Source organism: Hermetia illucens, chromosome 1 (assembly GCF_905115235.1).
Source record: "Hermetia illucens chromosome 1, iHerIll2.2.curated.20191125, whole genome shotgun sequence".
In the NCBI taxonomy this organism is placed as follows: Eukaryota; Metazoa; Arthropoda; class Insecta; order Diptera; family Stratiomyidae; genus Hermetia; species Hermetia illucens.
Genome location: NC_051849.1, coordinates 43,365,211 through 43,382,931, shown reverse-complemented (window position 1 = coordinate 43,382,931; position 17,721 = coordinate 43,365,211). Strand labels below are relative to the sequence as shown.

Below are 17,721 nucleotides of genomic sequence, written 5' to 3'. Positions count from 1 at the left end.
GTTGTTAATGAATTTCGATTACGGAGGAGTCATTCTGGAATCCAGGGCAATCACTATAAGCGGGGATTGATCCACAGTGGCCATGTTTAGTTCAACAAGTACTTTGACTTAGATGGCATAGTATATCTTCACATCCAACTCTACTCATGACCGCGGTAGGAAAGTAAAGATAAATCATCATTAAACTAGGGTCATCATTTTATTATTGAATAAAATATTGATTTGACCTCATCTTCGTAAGCACATTTCACTCAATGAATAACGCAGATGGACTGAGTCCTTCAACCCTTCGCTTCCCCAAAAGTCAACGTAATCAGTGAGAACGTACATATATGTGAATTAACATAATCCAAAAAAGTATCTGAATAATCCACCACTACAATCATCCAATTCATAATTCGTTAGAGCTCTCTCCAAATCGTAATTTTTGCCATCCAATTTATTTGTCATAAATTCATACCTCACTTGCAAGAAGGAGGATATACTCATATGCGCATATATGTACGTACCTCATATCGCGCTATTCCTTCGTCCTTGGGCCATGGGGTTTCGGCAAACTTATCCGTGTAGCATTGACTTTTGTCGACCGTTGGGGCGATAGATGGGTTCTGGGCGGGAGACAGGACTAAAGTCGTCACCCTTCCTGAATGCAAACATTTGTACGCTCTGCTTTGCATGAATAATAGACCCATTGATGGCATGTTTGGGCATGTGAGATAATCCCGGGCTGTTTTCATCGTTACCGCCCCCACCACGAGTGTGTTCCGGATCTCTGGGAAAAAACCATAGAAGAGAGATACTAAGTTAGAGTGGGCATCATATCAAACCATCATATTTGTGTGTATGTGAGAGTAGTGTGTCCTTAAAGTTAAAAACGGAAAGGTGTTAAGGGTAGCGCGGCGTGCGAGGTGGAAGCGGAACAGGAAAGAGACATAACTACACCATCGTTGTGAGACATAAAAGCCACCCCACGTGCAAGTGCAAGCAACAAACCTAAATAGGAGATGTATTCAAAAAATGGGCTTGAAATATGAGTGTAGTCAGGATAATAGACAACCAGCGACAAAATGATGAAGGAAGTTACCTTTTTTTATGGTTAAGGGTACATTCATTGAGGAACTAGCTTCGAGTTTAGGTTTGAACCTTTTAGGTTTTCGACACGATGGACTGTTTTTTTTGGTCATCAATGTTATACATTTGGTAGTGTAAGCAATCTCAGAGGCAGTGTTCCATCTCTTTTTCAGTGCGATCGTTAACGCTAATCTTTAGTATTTTTACTGCTGCGGTTAGCAAGCAGGTAAAAGGAAAGGTACCGAGGATAATCCTAATTAGAGAGGTAGTTCCTTCCTTTAAAATTCTTTAAAAAATTAAATTAAAAAAATTAAAAAAACCTTGAAGTGAATAAAAAGATTTTGAAAAAACCTTAGTATTACTTATTAATAGAGCCTACATATAATGAAGTAAGTTTCTGCCAACTATAAAGTCAGAGCTATCACTTCGGTCACAATTGCTAACCGCTCAGTTCTCCCAGTACTTATGTAAGTGCAGCTCCTTCGAAATACCCGTCAAGATGTAATTGTATGGCGCCACGCTGCATAGCTTTCTAGACCGGGTTCATGACACATCGGTCCCGTACACGTAATTCGCAAAAAATCCACAGGTCTTGCCCCGTGGGTCTTAATACCTATACTGCAACTAAAGCTGCACCACGTAGGAAAATTTTTCCAAATTTTAGCGTTTCTGCCCTCACTCCTAGCTTCTGATGCATGTACGCCAATCCTCAAAGCCTTTTCTATTACTGAGTTTGTAGTGCACAAATATGTCCTCTCATGTAATGATATTACCTTCGCAGCAACAAGTGAATTGATCCTTAACGTGGGCAGTCTTAGGAACTGACAAGTTGAATGGGTTGTACCTTATAACTCTGGAGCTCATAATGTTTTCTTTCCTGGCAACCTCAGATTTTCAGTTGTCAGCTAAGTCGATTCCCGACCCCCCAGCTACTAATAGCCGATCCAACGTCTCTGACTGCCACTGTTACTGGCCTCAACGTACACTGCTAAGTTTTATGCAATTCCATCCGTAGTACCCACACTAGTGAAATTTTGAATGATAAAGTTAGCTGCCACGAATGGATGAAATAAAGGTACCTAAAAGTGATGAGCGAGCGAGCTAGTTTTATTCTACATGGATAAGCTCTTGTGATTAAGTAACTGGTGCATGCTGTACAGAAATCTCGGATGGGTAACTAATAAAATATTAAGGCAAAAGAAATGAAAGGATTTTAACGAAGAATTGAAGATAATTGACGGCAACATCGTCTACAAAGTCTACAAAATAGTGAGGAGGACAATAATAATATAACATAATAACTCCGCCGAAGCCGGTCCCAAGCCCGGTTGTGAAAGGAGGAGGGATGGATAGCTTCAGTCTGAATGGCTGTACGCCACCGCAGCGTCTCAGGGGGTAGGTGAGGAAAGTGCAGGAACTTTGCAGACTTGCAGATTACTCACTAAGGAAGCTATCTACACACCTGGCAGCTAGGGATAAAATGCACCACCAAAAATGAGAAGAAGGAGAAATTTAAGGTCCGGTACGGATAACCGGCGGGAGTCGTCTGACTTGGTGACTGGGTCGGGCTCTCGTAATGGACAGCACGGCGTCGAAACCGCTAGTCGTGGGGCGGTTCGACGTCTAGGCGCCACGACGACCAGGAGCACAGCTTCGCGTGCTGCAGCTGTTTCGCCACAACCTGTGGCGACCACTTCAGCAGGTTCGCGTAGGAAGCGGATGAAATGGACTGAAGAAATGAACCTCTTCATCATCCGCTCCTACTACGAAATAACGGCGGGGGCGGGTACAACATCTTACCGCCCCTTGTTGCACCAGAGATTCGTCGAGCGTTTCCCGCAATTCGCGCACGTGACTGTGCAGCGAGTCGCAGACCAGTACCGCTTTATTACTCGCAGCGACACAATCCCGGCCACCATCAGGGAACGTGTTCGACTTGAAGTCATCGGGGAAACTGGTGACCGAGAGTCGATGGGGGCAGAGGCGGCAGCATCAACAACACCACGCCGCACTGCTGGCAACAGGTTCAGTACTCGCCGAAGCACTCTTCTCCACCGTCCAGCTGAGGTTTCCGCTGAGGTTCGGGACGAATTCCAAAGAGCGTGTATAGAATTCTCGGATATGGATCCTTTGCATAGACCAGGCATTCCCAGGCTCTATGCATCTCCAGCAACTCCGGGAATTCTATCTCAAATCAATGATGAGATTGCATCTCGACTGTGTGCTGATATGTCGCTGCTGCAACTACAATCACTTGTGTATTGTGGTGCAGTTGCGGCTATCAGATTGCACGGTCAGAAGATTCGCTTTCGTGTTATTGGTTTGAGTGACAAAAGAGATCCACCATGGAAAATTCGTCTGGAACGTCGGCGGGACTCACTAAGGCAGGACATTGCTAGACTGATTCAGATCAGCACTGGCAATGCCAGCCGACGGGTGAGAAACAAAGTGCAGAGGGTTTACCGGAACTATGCCATCCCCTGTGAGACACCCGTTGTTGAAATTCTGGACACACTAAAACAGAAACTTTCTGTCATATGCAGTCGGTTACGACGGTATGGCGAAAGTTATTCCAGACGTGTCCAGAATGCAACATACGCGAGGAACCAGCGGAGCTTTTTCAGATCTCTCAACGAATCCCAACAGAGCGCCCAGACAATACAGTTCTCGGTGACGGAAGCGAAAGAGTATTGGGGTGGACTTTGGGGGTTACCTGCCCAGCATGCTGAGCATGCTGAGTGGATCACCGCCGAAGGCACCCGCCATGCCAATACACCTGGCATGAATTTCGCGGATGTTACCGAAGAGGAAGTTCGACGAGCCATAAACATCTCGAAGAACTGGAGGGGCCCAGGTCTGGATCGGGTGCAGAATTTCTGGTATAAGAAATTTACCAGCGTACACAGTCGGTTGGCGCGCAGTATAAATGAGGTCATGAGTCGGCCGGAGGAATTTCCACCTTTTCTCACTGCGGGGATTACCTACCTTATCCCTAAGAAGGACACGGTGCAGGACCCCGCAGACACAAGACCGATCACTTGCTTACCAACCCTCTACAAATTCATCACGTCCATTATTAGTGGAAGGATCAATGCGCACCTCGAGACCAACAACATTCTGTCCGAGGAGCAGAAGGGCTGCCGAGTTGGGTCAAGGGGTTGCAAAGAGCAACTCATTATCGACTCGGTAGTTGTAGGACAAGCAACTAGAGGCCAAAGAAACCTCTTCAGTTGCTATATCGATTATGCCAAGGCTTTTGATAGCGTTCCGCATACCTGGCTAATCGATATCCTACATCTGTATCGCATTGATCCGAAACTAATAAAGTTTTTGGCGACAGTCATGGAAGGGTGGCATACCACCTTATCAGTCCGTACATCTGAGGGTGCTAATACCTCAGAGCCCATCCGTATACGGAGGGGCATCTTCCAGGGGGATTCATTGAGTCCTCTTTGGTTTTGTATGGCACTGAACCCCCTTTCATGGCTACTGAATGATGCTAGAGGGCATGGTTTTGCAATAAAATATGGCCTACGTGCTAAGTGCGAACTGACACACTTGATGTACCTAGATGACATCAAGCTGTATGCTGGTACTGACAACCATCTTAGAAGTCTGTTGAGAATAATAGACATGTTCAGCCGTGATATTCGGATGGAGTTTGGATTAGACAAATGTCGAATCCAAGCCATCCGCAAAGGTCATCACGAGCCGCATGCCGGACATAGCATTGGTGACCTCCACATCGAAGCTATGACCGAGACAGACTTCTACAAGTACCTAGGAATTCTGCAAGGAACCCTTGCTCGAGTTGGTGATCTGAAGGAAGCTCTGCTGTCCGAATTCCTGCGACGTATAAAGCTGGTGCTAAAATCGCATCTCTCGGGGAAAAATAAAATAAGCGCGTTGAATGTATTCGCTATCCCTTCACTGGCTTATGCATTCGGAATATTGCCGTGGACGAAGACCGACCTGGAAAACGTCCAGCGGCGGATACGGACAACTATGTCCAAATTCCGAATGCATCACCCAAAGTCTGCCGTGGAGCGGATGAACCTGCCTCGTGACATCGGAGGTAGGGGAGTGGTTGACGTGGCGGCACAACATCATCGCCAAGTCGACTCGCTGCGCGCTTATTTTTACAGCAAAGAGCAGGCGAGTCCCTTGCATGCGGCTGTCTGTAAGGCAGACTGTGGACTGACTCCACTTAACTTGAAGGATCGATCTTTCAATCCTCTGAGTGAGGTGAAGTCGGACCAAGAGCGGATCGAGGAATGGAAGTCGAAGGCAATGCACGGTAAACACGTGAATTGTCTTTGGCAGCCATTTGTCGATTTGCATCTGTCGAACAGATGGCTGTGTGCTGGGGAGCTCTTTGCTGAGACGGAGGGGTTCATGTGTGCCATTCAGGATGGCGTGGTCGCCACCCGAGCTTATAAAAAGCTCATCATGAAAGAACGGGTGGAGAACGACCAGTGCAGAATGTGTGGTTCGGCGTTAGAGACGTTGGACCATCTCATTTCTGGCTGTACTGTTATGGCACCGGTGCAGTACATCACCAGGCATAATGCTGTATGTAAGGTTATCCATCAAAACCTTGCATATAAGCATGGGCTGATCACGGGGACATGTCCGGTTTACCGATACGAGCCGCAAGCAGTACTTGATAGTTCTGCTTACAGCATGTATTGGGACCGGCAAGTTCTGACTGATCGCCATACCGCACACAACAAGCCTGACGTACTGTTAGTTGACAAGACAGGTCGCTCCGCGTATATTATTGATGTTGCTATCCCCCATAATAGCAACATTGAACGGAAATACGTGGAGAAGAAGGTGAACTATGAGCCATTGGCTCGGGAAATCAAAGAAATTTGGCGTCTCGAGCGGGTGGTTGTAGTTCCCATAATATTGTCAGCTACAGGTATTGTACCTAAATCCCTCACGGCTTCCCTTGATGTCCTGGGACTTTCGCACAGTCTGGTTCAAACCATGCAGAAGTACACCATTCTGCATACGTGCTCGATGTTGCGGGGAGTACTCGACGGATTCTCCCACTGACCTACCACCGGCCACCACCACCAGTGCCCCTTTAGTTTTTAAGTAGGTAGGATCGTCCGAGCCTAAATGCTTGGCACTTAGTGCTAGTATTAGGTAAAATCCGGCATCTGCCGAGATTGTGATAACTCGGAAATAATAACCTAAGCATCAGAACCCACAAGAATTACGATCGAGCAGAGAAGATGGAACCTCCAACGTTGGAAGAAGTAGAGTCAATCATTAAATGTCAAAAAGGCGCCGAGCATAGATCACATCTTCGTTACACTTATGAAATAAGGTGGTCTATGGACCAGAAGAGCTATCCATAATCTGTTTCTCTCCATCTGGAACCATGAATATATCCACTGTTCATACTGACATCGAAGAAGTTAATTCGAAAGTTGCCTGCAGATACAAAAAGCCATGCTGTTCTACAAGTCCTGGCATATATACGGACAATATAAACATCATGCCACGAAAATTTTATAAATCTCGATAAGACAGCAAATGAAGTTGGTCTACGAATTAACAAAAACAAGATGAAAATGAAGATATAAACGAGAACATGTCGGGAAACCGGAAGCTGGACGCTTCAGGTACGAAATGTTTCGCGTATTTCATAGTACGTGGCACGTAATCTATGCATATATTATGTGAGAATATCCACTTTCGGGTGATATTGACATTCATAGTCTTGATTTTGCAAAGAAGCAACCACTTTGACGTACTATAACTTTGTTAGTAATAGTGCGATTTTTAACAAACTTGGTAAGATCATGCTCTATATTACGTTGTGCTAGGATGAACTTTTTTTTTTTGTGCGTACACGCAGGTGGAAAATGTTAGAAAGACACGTCTGCCGCAGCTCCGCCGCCCGAACGGCGGAACTACAGCGGGCGCGTGTGGGATTCACACCCATTAAAAACCACCCCCGGTCTCTCCAGCCCAAGCCCCGCGGGACCACCATTGAGGTATTATTTCGCGGGGTAGGTTTGCTCTTAGGCACTCATCCTTCTCCTATTTGCGGCTTTCCTCCTTCTTTGTTCCTTCAGCAACTCCTCCTGCATTTGGATGATTGCGGAGCCAACCGCAAGCCACTTCTCCTCGGACTCCAGCATCTCAGTAACCAAGCTCTCCGGGGTCCCGCTCCTGCCCAGCACCTGGTTTTAGCTCCTTCTCTTCATCGCAAATTGTGGGCAGTGAAACATCACATGCTCTGGATCCTCCGGTATGCCATCGTATCTGGGACAGTTCGGAGAATCATCCAACCCAAAGCGGTGCAGATACTGCCTGTAGCAACCACCGTGTCCCGTGAGGAACTGGGTAATGTGGTAGTTGGTCTCCTCATGTTTTCGCTCAAGCCACACCCTAATGTTGGGAATGAGCCTGTGCGTCCACCGACCTTTCGTAGACTCGTCCCATCTGCGTTACCAGAGATCAAGCAAGTCTGACCTTGCCGCATTTCTACGCTGTGCATGCCCCTTCATATGTCTTGCATTGTACAGGACACTCATTTCTTTGGCCAGAATGTCAACCGGGATCATGCCTGCCACCACCAATACTACCTCATCTGATGTGGTTCTAAAAGCACTGCAAACCCTCAAAGCCATCCGCCGGTAAACCGAGTTCATCTGCTTCCGTCTCTGAGAGTTTGCAAGCGCCTCTGCCCATACAGGCGACGAGTAGAGCAGGATGGAGCGCACCACTCCGGCTAGCACCAACCTCCGGTAATGTTTCGGTCCACCAATATTTGGCAACATTTTTGCAAGCGCCGTGGTTGCACTGCTGCCTTTTGGCATGCATACTCTAGGTGTTCCCTAAAACTAAATTTGGTATCAATTATTAGCCCCAGGTATTTGATAGCCGGCTTTGATACGACCGTATGTCCACCGACCTCCACTTTTACAGTGTTATTTTTCCTGCGTTTCGTTATTAAGACCGCTTCCGTTTTCGCGTCCGCCAAGGTCAGCCCGGCCTTTTCTAGCCAGGACTTTACCGCTCTCACTGTTTCCGTTGCGTAAACCTCCACATCTTCTGGGTGTTTTGCTGCAACAACCACAGCTAGATCATCAGCAAAGCCGACAATCGTAGTCCCCTCTGGGACGGGAAGAGCAAGTACCCCATTATACATGATATTCCACAACAGGGGACCAAGTACCGATCCCTGTGGTACCCCGGCTGTGACAATGTACTCTTTGGTACTCCGTCCCGTACCAGAGAGTCCTCTCTGAGAGGTAGTTTTCCACGAAATTCGCTAAGTATCCGGGGACACCTATGTCAGCCAACGCCCCTTTAATTATATTCCAGTTGGCCGAGTTGAATGCGTTTTTGACATCCAACGTCACCACGGCACAGCAGTCGCCAGAAATCAGTGCACCTTTTGCCAGGTTTACCACCATGCCAATTGGGTCCACCGTAGAGTGGGCGAATGAACTTAAGGGCGGTTTTGCGGCCAATTACTAACATTTATAGTAATATACTATTATTAACTTTATTTGAACAGATATCGGTAAGGAAGGTATTTCGGAGCTCAGGTACCTTATAGTGGCAGCCTCCTGATTTTTGTCAGATTTTTGAGTGGGTAGTTTTTGGGAATCACTTTCAACCCCCCGCACTTCCCACCTTCCCAACAAATGTCAAACTATGACCAGCTCCGAAAAGTACTAACCTTTAATTTGATACCCCACATGACTATATTTGATGAAAAAAAATTTAAACCCCCCCTTTTGCGTGTATGGGAAAATTCGACGTAAAAGGATGTAATTCACTTACACAAAACCTTAAAAATGACGTTCGCTAGAGGGAATATAACGATAGACAAGTACAACTCAGAATATGTAGACAACTTTCTATAGTCAGAAGTTCAACTGACGAAAAATGGAAACGAACTTGATAAAACGCGGAATTCAGTTCGCAAATAGAGTCTTCCATTCGATCCTACCAATTTTAAAATCCAGCTCCCGGAAAGCAGAAATCCTCTAGGGTTATGAAACATGGACCCTAATAAAAATTTCCGAAAAACTAGCCAATATCTTGGAACAAAGGGTTCTGATGAGAATAATAGGAGTTAAACCAGAGAACAACCGATGGCGAATCAAATACAACCATAATTTGTACCAAATATTTGACGACTCTGAAGTCTCCAAATTAATAAAACTTCGGAAGTTGCAATGTTGGTTGGCCGCGATCAACATATAGACTACACTTGGGTACCTAAAAATGTATTCGAAGGGCAGTAGAAAGACGAAGACCAGTGGGAAAACCCGGAAAACGCTGAGCAAATTTTATGAACGAAGGCAGCGCATCGCAGTTCGGAATTCCAAATTGATAGATAGATAGATAGATAGCTTTATTAGTGTAAATCAATTCATGTTCAGATACAATCAATATTTAAGTGATACAGACTAAGTTTTTTCAGCTATGGTAAGTTGTGCAGTATAAACAATCTTAATAAGTGCAATTGCTTCAATTCTCAAAATTCCCTAGGAAAATTTAAAAAACCTGGCTTGCAGGAATTCCAAATTGGATTACGCGATTGATGGATCGAGATGCTAGGAGAGAGAATATTCTGAGGGCCAAGGCCCGAAATGGACTGTAGAGTCTCGACGACGGCGATGTGTGTTCAGTCACAGAATCGAATGAGGACATACTGAAAGCCAGGTGCATTTAGCGTATAATCATGACAACACCCTCTCCGAGGTAGAAGCAACTCATACAGCACTGTCTCATCTTTGCCCTGTTTGAGTTGGTTTATGCTCCGATTAAGCAATTCTGTTGGTTTACTATCAACCGTGGCACGGCTTTCATGACGGAGTCGAAGGAGTGTTGCTTCTACTTACTAAACTGTGGTGTTTTCTTTAATAAACATTTTTAAAGCCACAAATGAAGACATAAAATAGAAAACTCTTCATCGATGTCAAATGAAAGTGGACTTCCCTGTTCGTTCTAGTTTTCACAATGGTTGTAACAGAAAGCATTTTACATAAACAAAAGCCACCGCTACAGTGCCTCAGAAGTCTCATAACTGAGAATATTTTCTAGATGGTACTCTGCAACGTGAGAGCCGTATAATGCTGCACTGCGTAATATCTTCTTTTATAAGTATGGGACAGATAACCCCCCGTTGCCAATCATTAGGTATTGATCCACTCCTCACACTTTGACCAAGTTAATGAACCGCTTGGTGTAATTGGTCGCCCTCATATTTAAGCAGGTTTATAAGGCTTCACCTCTGGGACTTCGTCAAATTTTCGCGCCTGGTGCGTTGTTCACTGTACTTTTCGAGTTTACAGATATGTTGGCTTTCCAAGGCTTCCTTTTCCGTTTGTGAAGTCGCTTCTCCGCTTGATAAGGTTCGTGATAAGCCTCTCGATATGTGGCATTCTTTCGTTCCGTTGCTAGCTTACGTTCATCCTTGAACCAACTTTTCCGACTTTTTCTGCGACTGGGGCCAAGTATGGTTGTGATCGTATCAATGATAACGTTCGTCAGATGGTTGTGAAGAACATTTGTCGGTGCTTTACCTAAAGGACTACAGTCAACTGCGGTTATTGCGGTATCCATTTCGCCCTTGTAGGTATTACGGAGAGCTTTGTTGTAGATGGCTTCAGTGTTAACTTTCACCTGATTGTCAGATGGAATTCCCGGTGATGTTGTTAGTGAAGTCCGGGAGCACCATGCCAACGACATAGTTCGAGTCTATGGTGGCCTTCTATATGTTCTGACATTTATGAACTCTGAAAACTGGCGACGTTCAATCATCACTTGGTTAGTTTGACTGAAAGTGGTCCCATCTGGAAAGGCCCATGTTTGTTTGTGATCCACTTTCCATGCAAACAATTTTGTGCAAATGTTAAATGTGTCCGTTGTCTTTGGCGTTTATATGTCAGCTACGGGAGCCAAGGTATCGCTTAAATACAGGCTGTCAAAATCTGAAAGTATGATTTTGATATTATTCCTGGCACAGGCTTCGAGGTTTCGTTCTACTGCCTCATAGAAGGCATCTTTTTGTGATTCTGAAGTCTCCTCCGTAGGGGCGTGAACGTCAATGGGGCTTATATTTCTAAACTTGCCTCGCAAGCACAGGGTGGATAGCTTTTCCCTCATGTTTTCAAAGCCGGTAACAACACGTTTCATTTTGTGGTTGACATAGAAGTGTACCTACTGGATGGCCACTATAATATATGGTGTAGCTCCTCTTCTCCAGGAAACCAGGCCCTACCCAGCTCATCTCTTGTAACGCTGTTACATCAGTAATTATATTGGGACAGGGTATTGGCTAGTTGCTGAATAGCATTCGGTCTGTGCAGGGAGAACACAGGTTCTACCAAAAAATGCACAAATCGTTGTTCCGTTTTCGTTGCCGGGTTCGTCGCTGTAAAACCCATTTAGCCCGAGGCTCCTTTTGTGGCTTCGTAACTTCGGTTACACAACTTCCAACCTGGAGGACCGGTTGGTACAATTTGCCCCATTTTTTACCCGCGGGGAACTTGCCTGAATATTCAGCTACACTTATCGAGCATTATTCCCAACCCAAAAGATGGGGGCTTCAAATTTTAGCTTTGTGGATCACTTGGTTGTCACCAGAAAGACCTGTAGGTTTATTGTTGAGGTATAGAGTGGTTTTTTAGGCTAGTTGAAGTGTTAAAAGGCAATTGAGAAGAGCCGTTTCCGTTTATGGATAAAATATTTTCTTAGCAAATATCTGAGAGACAACTGGGTTACGGGGTAGAAACCTTAAGAATGATTGAATCCTGCGCTAGAAAGGATCGGTTTTACTTTGGAGGTGGACAATGCGGACACAATCATCATTATTACCGAAGATTTTACATAGCTGTGACGATCTTTTTCCGTGCAAATTATAAGCATCTGCCAAGGACATTGTCGCGGAATCATTGGGAATATATAGTGGACGATACTCTGAAGAGTCAGGGACGCAGAAGCTTATCCCTAATATTGCGGAATGGTTTTAATAAAACGCGGAGAACGAGCCACGATATTTCGCTATTTTCCACATGATATGGAAGTCATAGAAAAGTCTTTTCCGCTTCGAAGTGAATGACTAACCAAACTCTTTTAACTGCATTGGAGAATTGCAGCGCGGGTTGAGCGGTCAGAAGTAGACTAGTAGAGGGTTTTGTGAATGATGAGGTCAGAGCTATATGTACTTCTTATCGAAAAATGAACGAAATTGGCAGTGCATGTTCAGTAGTACCTAAATACATTTCCGCAGAAGAATTAATTGACATGTGGTCGTATGCTGAATAGTGAGTTTAGTTGGCTGGGGGTGGTTCTCTCTCTCATACATTATTTATCAGAATATTGTAAGAGTTGTAAGTCTGAGCTCGCACCATTGTGGGCCACACACGGATAGATATCTAAATACACTCGAAACCAGCATAAATGAAGCTAAAAGATATGATTAGTGAAAGGAGAAGGGAATTAATTATAATAAATAGTTCTACCGCGCGCACTGAACTGGATTACTTTAGATTTCGCCAAAAAATATGATCGATCCACAGGAGAAACCTCGAAGGATCATATTATTATCATACTACTGATTACAAAAACTGAAACTCATTGAAGAGAGGACAACTGGTGCTCGAAATATGATAAATAAAAAAAATTGTACTGGCGTCTTGCCTTTCAAAATTGGGATGTCCCGGCCCCAAAAAACTTTGTAATGCTCCCCTTACAGCGAGGCAAAATAAACCGTCTACCAAATAGATCTGAGAACATATTCAAATGCCAATAGTAGCAACCATAGCACACTAAGAACAACAAGGAGGAACTATCAACACTGAGGATAGCAGCTCCTGGTACACGCTCTGGCCTTGGCCTGATGCAGAGAGCTTATCGGGAGAAACACACAATTTCTTGGATTTATTTCTCGTCCCTGGTCACGATCTTATTCACCTGTCCTCTATTCAGTTAATGAGGAACCTACTTGTAAACCTTGTGAATCTCAATCAAAATGACTACTAATCAGTAGCAAAGACCCAACGAAGCTCGGTTTATTGTTACCTTTTACATAATTGTAACGATGTCACATGACGACAAAGGTAATATGAAGTGGTAACGAAACGAATCTGGACCAACTGTGAAGACTGTTAGCAATGGACTGCTTGCCAACCCAATTATTGGTGGAATAGTGACCCGCATAATCGTCATCGGGACCATCGAGCCAAAGAATTGCACAGGTAGGTAAGACAAATTAAAAAGAAAAGAATAAACCTACAAGAAGACCTAGATAAACCTTAAAATAGCTTGGCACCGAAAAAAAGAGTATGGTTGAAGGGAGATGCGAGCAAACTTGTAAAGGGTCTTTCGACGGTTATGATTGGGCCATCAACTTAACCTTCAGGCAAGCCATTTCCTACTGTCCCATTAATCTTTCAGGAACTATTTGGAGAGTGTTGAAGCGAGCAATGGCTTCTCTATGTGGCAGTATCTGGTTACTGAAACCATAAAATATGGCTGTCAACTGTAATAGGACTCAATGGGGAGGTCTTTAGCGACCATCAATATTTCCAGTTATCCCGATTCTCCACTATTATGGAACATCATGTACTAAATTTTTAAACAGCGCAGTAGTGGATAACGCCAAAAACTCCGTTTTGTTTCAGGACTTTTTTATTATAATAATGTCGAGTTGTACTTGCATGAAGACTAAAACTCACAAAAGAGATTCATACGAGCACTTTAGGCCGAATACTGGAGAACTGCGCTATGAAATTGCTTCACGCATTAACGCAACCTAGATGAAGTGGTGTTCCTGGTGTTCTTTGCGATCGACATGCCAACGAATGTCTTAAATTTAAAATTTACTGCAATGTCATCCGTCCTGTCGCTCTCTGCGGTTCTGAGTGTTGGCTGACTATAAATGACAATCAACGGCGTCTTGCAGTAATGGGGACTAAGATGTTGTGTTGGACTAGTGGCGTGACATACTTTGATCACATCCGAAGTGAGGATATCCGTGATCGACCTGGGTTTGTACCGAACTGTGAGAGAGGCGATGGTATGGTCACGTAATTTGCGCTTACGAAAATTCACTTGCCAAGATTGGTCTTGGCCTTGATACGCTGGATGGGGATTTAAAGACCTCGAGATTGCATCCAGATCATGCATTTGATAAAATAAAATAGCGAAACCGATCACGACGAGCTGACTTCGCTTGTGAACGGGATAAAGACTGAAGGAAAAGAAGACGAAGAACACAGGTGGGCTGCATGGACAGCAAATTTATACTACAGGATGGGAAAATAAATGGAAACCTTGATTGGTCTCATAGCCGATTACTGTCCTTTATGGAAGCATCGCCATATGGTGGGTCCCTAGAGGCCCAACAAGTACACTCTGCAATGAGACGGACTTTCGTATCATACTAGAATGCAATATAGTAATATGGTAATGAAATATTATATGAGGAATAATAGACTCTGAAAAGGAACAATTTGGCTAGATGTACCTATACGAATATCTCCTAAATCTGCTTAATAGGACGAGAATACTCACTGGAGTGAAATTCGGTAGGTCATACAGTAAACCAGTAAGCTGCAATACGGGCCCATAAAACCTTAACTTAATTGTACAAATTTGACAAGAGGAGGTGGAGAATGGGGTTGATTCTTTCCGGCATAGAGAAATTAGCAAAACTAGATTCATATTTTGATAATGGAGTGGGATCAATATCTCTCGACAATCCTGCTCCCAATGAGTCTTTCCTGCTTGTCGAAAGATGCGATCTAAAGAGATAGAAATTTATTTGGGCCAATTGCACAATGCTACGCACCGAAGAAAACTTCCGATTTGGTGGGGAAGGAACCTTTCCACGAGTGATCATATGTAGTTCAAGGGAGATTTCCCTAAGGTGGCAAAGCGATGGTGACGGGTGATCTGAATTCCAAGACGTGCCCTGATACACCTTGTTTCAACATGTGATAGAAAAACACGTTCTTGGTGACAGAAACGATAACGGTGGGAGGTTGGTGGATTTCCGCAACTTCCACCGCCTCGTCATTGGTGCTATATTACTTGAGCACAGAGCTTGCCATAAGGTCAATCAGGTTTCAACTAGCTGACATCGACAGCAAAGTGGCAAGAGAAAATTTGCTATAGCGCTACTCAGGGAAGGGGAAGATGCCGCAGATCACAATGATTTCAGAACTGTATACGGCATCACGGAAGAGCTAGCTTGTGGTCTTTCGATGGTCCTGTGAAGAACGTTAACGGTCGGGCACGAATATCATACTTGAGGAGTAACACACACTAAAAATAGGCTTGGATAGATGTAGTTGGGTGAACAACTCCTGAACTTAACATGTAAGGACATATGGTCCAATATGCTGCAATGCGGGATCGTAAGGCTCGAACTTACATCATGTACGCATGCTATTGTATGACAGAAAGGTGAAGGGTTTCCCATCGGGCTATCAATATTCACTCTGGGCTCGAATTTTCTCTCTGCAACTCTGCTTATGTAGAAAGAATACATTGATCCGTCCGCTAGATGCAGAACTTGTGGGGATAAAAGGCATATTGTTACCGATAACAATGCTATATCAAATTCATGTTATGTTAAAGAAAGGAAACTTTACATATTTGCTGCTATTACCAAATGCTCAGAAATGCGGTAGGTGTTCACTGGAATGGAAAAATAAAATGAATTTCGACTCAGCCTCTGAAAAGTTGCTCAGCATTTGGATTTGCAGATTACGTTTCGAGTGGACCTTACAGAAACTTTTGCAACAATGTATGCATCCCGAATTAGACTGTTGAAACCGCAGCATGAAGAGTGTGAGTGTGAGAAATCATATATAAGCTTCCTACTCCGGCAGCCCGCTGATAACTAGGGAAACTCGAAGAAGCACAGCTTATTGCTGACCTTTGTATATTTTGACATAGTATTGACCATCGAAAATGAGATGAGTAAGTAATGAAAAGGTCTAATTAGGTGTCGGTGCAGAGCAGCCCGTGTTGTCATAGAACCCAATAATTGCCCAGACAGTAGTAGCTAAGACATATTAAGAAATAAGGAAGGAGTCTATAAGTAAACCTAAAGAGGCAGCCTACACACAACTGAGTATAAGTTTGTAGTAGGTCTATAGGGGGTTGCGTTCAGTTTACTTAAAAGCGATATAAGGAATCAAGTGCCCTTACTTTAATATCGTTCAGTCGCTACTACAAGGAAGGGTCTGCCACCGCCTTAAGACACAATAGTAGGCATACTAATCAAAGAGAAGTTACTGGAAATTGTAGTAAGATATGGGTAAAACTAAATTTCGGAACGTGAACGAAAACCTAAAAAGGCCTGCAATTTCGCCTCGAAAACAATGTCGGATACCTTTACCAAGTTGTACGGAACACACATTGCACAGGAGATGAGGGAAGTGCTGGAGCGGAAAATGACTGCTCTGGATACAACGAAATACCTAAAGCTAAAGGAATAGTAGAAGGACCAGCATAATCTCCACTCTGGACCCGGGTTTTTTCTCTATAGCCGTGTATCCGCACAACACTTATATTTGAATCTGAATTCTCTCTAATTTTTGCAAAAAGCTTTTTGACAATATTTTGAATGAAGGTAATTTTTAATTTCTTTTGAGGTCTCTTGCAATCTCGGCCCTTGGTGACTTTAAGTCGACATTCTTTACAAAGCTTTTAAGAATTGAAGTTTCCTGCATCATTGAGTAAACCGACGTTGTTTTGATGATTTTCACTGCAAGGGGTATTTTGAATGATTTATGATAGACCACCTCATAGCCTAAATTAATTAATCTTAAACAAAAACAGAAAAAGAGTCGATAACCATAAATTGTTTCGAAATTTTCAACCCCTAAAAATTTGCAAATCTTTATTGAATATAACTTCCTAAAACTGCACAATTCATTTATCTGAATCTGGGTGCTATCGGCTCCAAAGTTCCGATCGTCCTAGCTGGAAAACTATCTATGAGAACATAAATGCACATGCACGCACGCAACAGTGGGGTTGGGAGGAAATACAACTATCTACGAACAAAGTATTTATTGCCACACCGATTGGGGGTGGCCCGAATAATCAATCATCGTGGTATTTCCCTAAAATACCCAACCACCTCTTCCTCTTCTAACAATGAAATTCAACTCTTCCCTGACTGCGTTTTTTATGGGATTCTATGCTCGAAAATATAGTCGCATCCCCTACTGCAACTTGCATGCAAGATTCATTAAATTCCTCTCCGATAGTATGTACATACCATATATGTAGATGTTTGGACCATTTCATATTGCAGTTCAACGCTATTTATTTGGATCGACCTCGCAATAAGAAGATTGATGGTTTAAAAGTTCAGGGACGTTATTAAACGAAGGTAAATTACTGACAACATTCTTCGTCTCCCTCGTTTTTGAGTCACAAATATTGTCCTTGCAAATCACCCCCGTATTTATAGCGGATCATAATTGAAACCGATTCCGTCAACTAGAACATCTCTGCATCCGTCCATTCTTATTTGTTTGATCTTCCACATTCAGACAAACCAACTAATCTAGGATGGCGTGTCCTTTTGTTTCAGGTGAAGGAAACAAACAGCCAAACGTGTGGATCAATGTCATAGTGTGCTCCGTT

At 43.8% G+C, this 17,721-nt stretch overlaps 1 long non-coding RNA gene across 1 annotated transcript in view; it reads right to left on the bottom strand.

The window, feature by feature from the left end:
- Positions 1-515: 515 nt before the first annotated feature.
- LOC119646322 overlaps positions 516-17,721 on the bottom strand; it is a 93,932-nt gene continuing 76,726 nt past the window's right edge. The window contains exon 3 of the long non-coding RNA XR_005248723.1: positions 516-772. This is a non-coding gene — a long non-coding RNA (uncharacterized LOC119646322). The remainder of the gene's footprint in view (positions 773-17,721) is intronic.